Source organism: Cystoisospora suis (genome assembly GCF_002600585.1).
Source record: "Cystoisospora suis strain Wien I chromosome Unknown contig_365, whole genome shotgun sequence".
NCBI lineage: Eukaryota > Apicomplexa > Conoidasida > Eucoccidiorida > Sarcocystidae > Cystoisospora > Cystoisospora suis.
Genome location: NW_027153166.1, coordinates 17373 through 24885, shown reverse-complemented (window position 1 = coordinate 24885; position 7513 = coordinate 17373). Strand labels below are relative to the sequence as shown.

The window sequence follows — 7513 nt, the reverse complement described above, 5'->3', positions numbered from 1 at the left end:
AACGTTTCTTTCTTTTTCTTTCTTTCTTTCTTTTTCTTTCTTTCTTTCTTTCTTTGTGGTGTGTGTGCTGTACCTTCTGCTATAGTGGAGTTGCCAGAAGTGTAGGAGAGCGAAGAAGTTGAAGACGGGAAGACTCATGTTCTTTAGATCTTTCTTCCTACAAGGGAGACCGCCGATCTTTTCTTCTTCGTGTCTCCTTAGTAATCTATCAGAGCAATGGATCAGGCTACCACTCATTCCTCGTATAAGACTCGTCTCTTCCTCTTTTTCTTCTTCGGCCGTCGTCGCTTCATTTCTTTCTTCTTCTCCTCTCTCTTGCTGATCGTAGGCTTGAATACGGGGATGCAGGAGGTCTGTCTCAGGAAGAGGAGAAGTCTTGGAGACGTTCTTCTCTTTCTTTTCATCTTCTGATAGAGTAGGAGAGCTCTTGCTATTCATTTTATGTCTCTCCTCTCTTCTTCTTCTTCTCGCTGCTTGGTCTCTTTCTTTGTCTTCTCGCCTTTTCCTCTCGTTCTCTTTCTCTCGGCGATAAGCTTCAGCTGTACATACACCGCACCTAGCTTGAACACCAGAGAGAAGAGAGGGGGTACGCCCCACATCTCGACAGATCTTATAAATCAAATCGCCGCAAGGAGAATAGGTCCTCTTCTTCTTCGATACCCGCGGAGAAGAGGATGAGAAAGAATCTCGCGAAGAAGAAGAAGAAGTCTTCTGAGAAAGATCTTGACGCTGATAGAATAACATAGGACATTCCCCTGCCTGGAAAAGAAGAAGAAGAAGAAAGATGAGATAGATATATAGATAGATAGATTAAAGATAGGAAATAGATAGATAGATTAAAGAGAGATTAAAGAAAGATAGATACAAATGTTAACGAAAGGAAGTCGAGAGAAGAGAAAAAGAAAGGAAAATGAGAGACGAAAAAGCACGAAACAAAGAGAAGAGCGAAAATTACACGAAAGAGAGATCGACTAAAAGTGGATAGAGAGACTAAAGATAGAAAGCTAGATTAAAGATAGATAGAGAGATTCAAGATACATAGATAGATCCAAGATAATAGATTGAGATACGTCAAAGATAGATTAAAGGTAGATAGGTAAAGATATATAGTAAGGTGTCTATGGGTATAGCATGTGTATTAGTGTAACGTGTTGCTAGTATGACTTGTATCTTGCTGCGAGGAAGGGCTCCCTATCATTCTCATACACAGATCTATACAGAGTCATCACATGCCAATCCTACATACATATATATATACATATAGATATACATATATATATATACATATATATATACATATAGATATACATATAGATATATATACATGTTTATACAGAGGTCTTGATAAGGAGAGACAGATAGATACATGAAGAGAAATGGAGGTAGGCGGTAGAGACGCTTGCGCAGAGAAGGTCTAGTCCTACTTATAGAGAGAGAGACGAGAATACACGTAGACATAGATGTATATCTATATACCTACACACATATTAGATGCCCGGTAAACATGCTTTCTCCCCTCCCTTTACATGCAGGAGATGAGAAAGAAGAAGCTTACTTTCTCTCTCTCTCTCTTTGTCACTCTATTCTCTCCACATATCAATCTTCTGCTTCTTCACATACATGTGTATACCCCTACCTACATACATCATCGGAAGTTCATATACATACACATACATATATAGTATATATTCTAGATAGACTTTGGAGACACTCCCTACATCTGCATGCACATACAGAGAGATATATGTATCTAGACGCGTGTGTCCTCACTATATCTTTCGCTGAAGAATGAGAGACAGAGAGAAAGACCGACACTAGCCGTGAAAAGAAGAAGAATTCGGAGGTGCCGAGGAGGAGAAAGAAGAGAAAGATAAAGAAGGCAAGAAGAATGAAGAGGGAGTGTGAAGGGGCTCAACTTACTTCTTCCATAGCGAAATCTCTCCGAATGAGACCGAGAGTCTCTTCCAACTCGCCGTCGAGGAGAGCAAGCATAAAGAGAAGAAGACAGCTGTTCACACAGCAGATACTATCTGGAGCCACTGTATCGAAGGGGACAACTGAAAATGAAGAGAAGAGAAAGACAGAAAGAGAAAGAAGACGAAAGAAAAGAGATGAGAGGAGGTTCGTAATGATGAGAAGACTATGATCAAAAGGGAAGGCAGGAAGAATAGGCAACTGTTCAAATGAGGAAATTCAAGTAGATAAACGAGGAGGAGAAGGAGAAGCTTTCTACCAGCCGTCCTACATGTACAACAGATACACTTCCATACATGTATATCTACATATAGACATACACACATACCGCAGCATACATATACATTCCCTCGCACACGTAGCTGCATGAAAGGCTCTATCTCTTTCTTTCTTTCTTTCTTCCTCGCTCTCTCTGTCTAGATGATTGATGCGGTAGATGCCTTTTATTCTAGCAGAGAAGTATAGATCTCTTGCATGCAGTGTCACCTAGGATGGAGACTAGAGACACATACACACTCTCTTTCAGTTGGTGTGGATAGACGCAACGCAGGGGAAGACTCTGGACGTACTATAGCTATCCAGACGTAGATGAAGAGACACATACACAGAGATATAGATATACAGAGAGACAGAGTGAAAGGAACGACAGAAAGGTAGACAAGTAGAGAAAGAGATAGATGAAGAGACAGATAGCCAGACTACAGACAGGGTGTTGTCGATGGAGATCTCCGCTTCCACACACTTCTCTACCTCATTTCGTGTGTGTATCTATCTCTACATGAACATGATACATAGCTGCCTGCCTACCTATGACCTATCTATCTTTAATCTATCTTTAATCTATCTTTTCATGTATGCACATGAAGTCGAGGTGTAATTTCTTATAGCCGTCATCCTTGACTAGCTTTTCGCGTCTTCTACACCTCCCTAATACGGTGCTAGAAAGGAGAAGAGATGAGAAGAAGAGATGAAGAGTTCGTTTGTTCGTGTATCATCGTACCGCACATAAGCTTTTTGATAAGCGCCGTTCTCTGAAGTTTCGCGAAGAGGTGGAGTGCACTTGGTGGTTTGCTATCTCTCTCTTCTTCTTTTTCTTTCTTCTCTTCTTCTTCTTCTTCATCCTGATCTTCGTCATCCGGGAACATCTCTAATAGATCAACTGCGTATTTATTTTTGAAGACTGCATGCAATGCTTGAGTTGACTTAAGGACGTCTTCGCACATAGCCGAAGAAATCTCGGGGCGTAAGCCTTCGCCCAGGGGAGCTCCTCTCCAATACTGTCCTTTCTGCGCTGCTCTTCGAATGACGCTTTCATTCATCTCTCTCTTCGTTTTCTTCTTATTCCTTTCATCTTGATCTTTCTGTTCTCTTTCTCTCTTTTCTTCTTCTTCTTCTTGCTTCTGACGTAGAGAAGGAGAAGTAGAGGAGAGAGGAGAAGGCGAGGGAATGTATGGAGGTAGAGGATAGAGACGCTGTCTTGAGAGAAGTCGAGATTCCCGTGAAGAAAGAGAAGAAGGAAAGAGAGAGGTTGACGGGAGATCTGCACGCCCGAAGTTAAGAAGAGAAGACGCTGGCAAGCAACTTCCATTTTCAAGAGCCATCTTAGCACATGCAAGGAAGGTCTCATTCCATTGTCGGGTCATCATAGTGAAGAGATCTTTTCTATTCTCTTCTTCTCTTTCTTCTTCTCTCAACATGGAACGAGGAAGAAGAAAAAGATGACGTCCAGAGCGAGCCGTTCTCTTCTTCTCTTCTTCTCTTTCTTTCTCTCCTTTCTTCTTCTCTGCCGTGTTTACAGTATCCTTCGTCTTCTTCTTCTTCATCTCCTTCGTCTTCTTTTCTCCTTTCTTGGCTCTCTGCAAAACTTCTGAGAGAGAGACACCTTGTATGAAAGGAAGGGTTAAGCCCGTGGGAGAGCCATACCACCCGCGTATACAGCAATTAGGATACTTGTGACCTAAGCCGAACGAATCACACGTAGGAAAGACAGGAAGAAGATCGGGATTTTTCTTCTGAACACCTTGATCGAAACCTCTCTCCTCTCCCCTGTTTCTCTTCTTTTCCATACTTTCTTCTTTCTTTCTTCTTCTCTTCTGTTCATCGTCGCCGCTATTTGCATGAGGGAAGGAGCCTACACCGAAAGAAAGAGAACCCCCCCCGCCTTGTCGAGGAGATCTACGCCGTTCTGAAGACGACAGGTCGAATCTTTCTTCTTCTTCTGCGTTTTCTTCTTCTTCTTCTCTTCCTCTTCTTCTGTGGATAAGAGAAGAAGAAGATCTCCTGGATGAAAAGGTGCTTGCACCTTGAGAAGGCTGAGAAGGTCGTTCGTGTCCGTGTAAAGGATAGGAGTTGTGGCTGCATCGATCATAGAAATGAACAGCTCGCCATAGAGGAAGTAACTCTTCATGTAACGAAAGCAGAGACTCCCGAAGTTGCTGACAATTCTCTTGAGAAAGACGCCATTCTTCCCTCTTCTTCTCCTCCTCCTCCTCGTCGTCATGCTCCTCTTCCGGCGGGTTCACACTCCCCAAGAGATCTTGCATCTTCTTCTCCTCACTCGTCTTAATTGCCTTCGTGGTCGTCCTTGTACGATTCTCTTCTTGAATCTTCCAGGGAGGGTTCTGTAGATCTTCATCGTTCGCGCGTTCTTTGTCTTTCTTGCCGCTGTCCTGTGTGGCCTTCTCTCTTTCCATCTCCTGGGTCGTCCAGCTGGTCTTTATCTCGCGATTCTCTTGAAGTGTTGCAAGAGAAGAAGATATCTGACGAGGGCGATCAGACGATGGGAAAGTCTCGAAAGAAGATAAAGAAGGATGAAGAGAAGAAAGAGGCACCAACGGAGAAGAAGAGGAAGAAGAAGAACGGGCGGTAGAGGAACGAGAGGTTCGTGTCTGAAGAATGGATGGACGTGGGGGAGACGCGAGGGGGGGAAGAGGGGGGGGAGTAAAAGACGAAGAGGGGAGAATAAGACGATGGGGGTTCCTCTGCTTGTAATGTAAAGCTAGGTATTCTTTGTACAGCGCATCGAATGTCTTCGTGTCTTTCTTTGTGCTTTCGTAGACATCTCTCGTGTAGTCTAAGAAATGCCTGAGAGAAGTGAGAAGAGATCTTTGCTTACCTCTTCTCATTTTCTCTGAGGGTGTATCCTTCTTATTCTTTCTATGCTTTTCACGGTATGAAGAAAAGATGACATCTGTGAGGCGAAGGGAAGAAGACTGAAGAGGAGAAGAAGGAGAAGGATGACAAAGAGAAGAAGAAGAAGAGGTACGGTGATGACTATAAATGAAAGGTACGAAGATATCTGGATGGACCTCTTGACCTCCTAGAGTGGTGGGACGGCTCTTTCGTTTCTCCCTTCCTTGCTTAATAATACTTAGAAGAGACCCAGTCAACGAGTCTCTCTTCTCTCTTCCTTTCTTCTTCTTCTCTTCTTCTCTATCACCCTCTTTCTCTCCTCTTTCGCCATTTTCTTTCCACAACGGTAGAGGCCTAGGAGAGATATACTGATTAGAGGAAGAGGGAATCTGGAGAGATGTCTTATGTGCTGCCATCTCTTCATGACTACCCCTAGCGTTCTTCTGTTGAAGAAATCCCTGGAGAAGGGCATCTCTTGCAGATGAGAGAAGAACTCCGTGGAGACGGCGGACTTGCTTGCAGAATTCGAGAGTGAGAAAGAGAGAGCGTAGAAAGACATTACTATCGAGGAGATTCTCGACAATTAGATCGAGAAAGAGAGCTAGGAAATGGGGCCTAGATGAGAGATAGTCATCAAGCATGCGTAATACATAGGGATTGAATTTGATCAACTCCCCTAAGAGATCACAGCACGACTGCAAGACACCTCGATGCACTCCCGCTGTATGCGCTTCTGTCGAAGAAGAAGAAGAAGAGAAGGAAAGAGATGCCGGGGAGGTTAAAGCCACTTGGACGAAAACTTCTTCTGGGGGCAAACAAGACTCCTCTTCACCGCATTTCTTACTCTCTTTCTTTCCATGATCGCCTTTCTTCTTCATCTTCTTCTCGTCTTCTTCGATCTCCTCTCTCCCCTCTCCTCTCTCCTTTTCTTTCTCCATCTTTTCTTTCATCCTCTTCTTCTTCTTCATCTCTTCATCTTTCAGGTGTAAAGTCTTTCGGATCTCCTCTATACGTCGTTGCTTCTCAGATAGGAGCTGTAGAGCCATCCTTCGTAGATCTCTTAGGAGAATATGAAGGAGGCCTCTCTCCGCTGCAAAGATCTTCAATAGAGGATCTCCCCCTCTTATACAGGCTTCAATAGCTGATGCCAGCCAAAACTTATAGACAGAAGAACAGTCTTCATTTCCGTAGACACATATAAGCTTCGTTAATAAGCCTACAGTTCCTTTGAAGACGTAGCGTGTTGAAAGCCGCTCATGTCGACGGCTTGACTGGTGGATCCCTATGATACTATTCGCCGCATTCCCACTACTACTACTACTGCTATTCTGAGAAGGAGCATTGTTTGGAGTATGGCTATGACTATGGCTAGTCGTATGATTTGATGCAGTAGACACAGAACTAGCGCTAGCTCCTACACCTGATCCCGCCCCCCCTCCGGTATGTCCACTGCCTGTGTAATAGCTAGCCGCCTCATGACTGGCCCGACGTCCACCCCCGGATGTCTCTGAAGAAGAAGAAGAATGTCTGGCAGCAAGAATATCTCCTTCATCTTTTTCATCTTCTGACGAAGAGGAAGATGAAGAAGAAGACGAAGAGGAAGTAGAAGTGGAAGAAGATGGCGCCATCATAGGATGAGGATGGACTGTATAGACACGTCGTCGTACGATGCGTAGGCACGCAGGAGAAGAGAGATAGTGCATCTTACTTTCACTCTTTGTGGACTGTTCTTTCGAAGAAGATTCATCCGCCGCTTTACTGGAAGAGAGAGATGAGGAAGAAGAAGAAGATTCTCGGTAGATATCGACTCTCTTTACCTTTCTTGAAGAATGCATAATAGTGTTTCTCTCATGAACGGTTAAGAGCTGCCTGGTATACACAAGTCACACACGCATCAGAGACAGAACTAGACATACAACATAGATCGATGGAAGAGACGGAGAGAAAGATCCCCAAAAGATTCGCTATCTTTACATGATGTATACACCGGACAGCCTCTCTCTCATACACCTACATTTAGAAGAGCTAATCTAAAGAAGTCACACGCATATATATATATATATATGAGAGAGAGATAGGTAGATAGATTAAAGAACGATAGATAGATATGGGAAGGCTCCAGATATATGATATACATATATACATATACGTGTATGTATACGTACGAAGTACATGCACGCATCTATATATGTGGAGGCTTCGTACATACCTCATATGCACACGCATGTAGGGGAGTCACACACATCCAAGACACGATAGACTCAGGTGTATAGACAGAAGAGTGATATAAAGAAGAAGTCTTCACACGACCCAATGTAGCTACTTCATATATACACCCTATACGTATGTACCTTACTATATACGGACTCGGTAAGTAGACAGATACGCCAAAGATAGATAGATAGAT

General features: G+C 43.5%; 1 protein-coding gene across 1 annotated transcript in view; it reads right to left on the bottom strand.

The window, feature by feature from the left end:
* The window catches only part of CSUI_000923 (uncharacterized protein), a 26725-nt gene that overhangs the window by 2322 nt on the left and 16890 nt on the right, over positions 1-7513 (bottom strand). Inside the window, exons 4-6 of the mRNA XM_068061130.1 lie at positions 2975-6975; positions 1921-2057; positions 74-759 (exon numbers count right to left, since the gene is read on the bottom strand). The gene's annotated coding sequence lies outside the window, so the exon portion shown is untranslated. The remainder of the gene's footprint in view (positions 1-73; positions 760-1920; positions 2058-2974; positions 6976-7513) is intronic.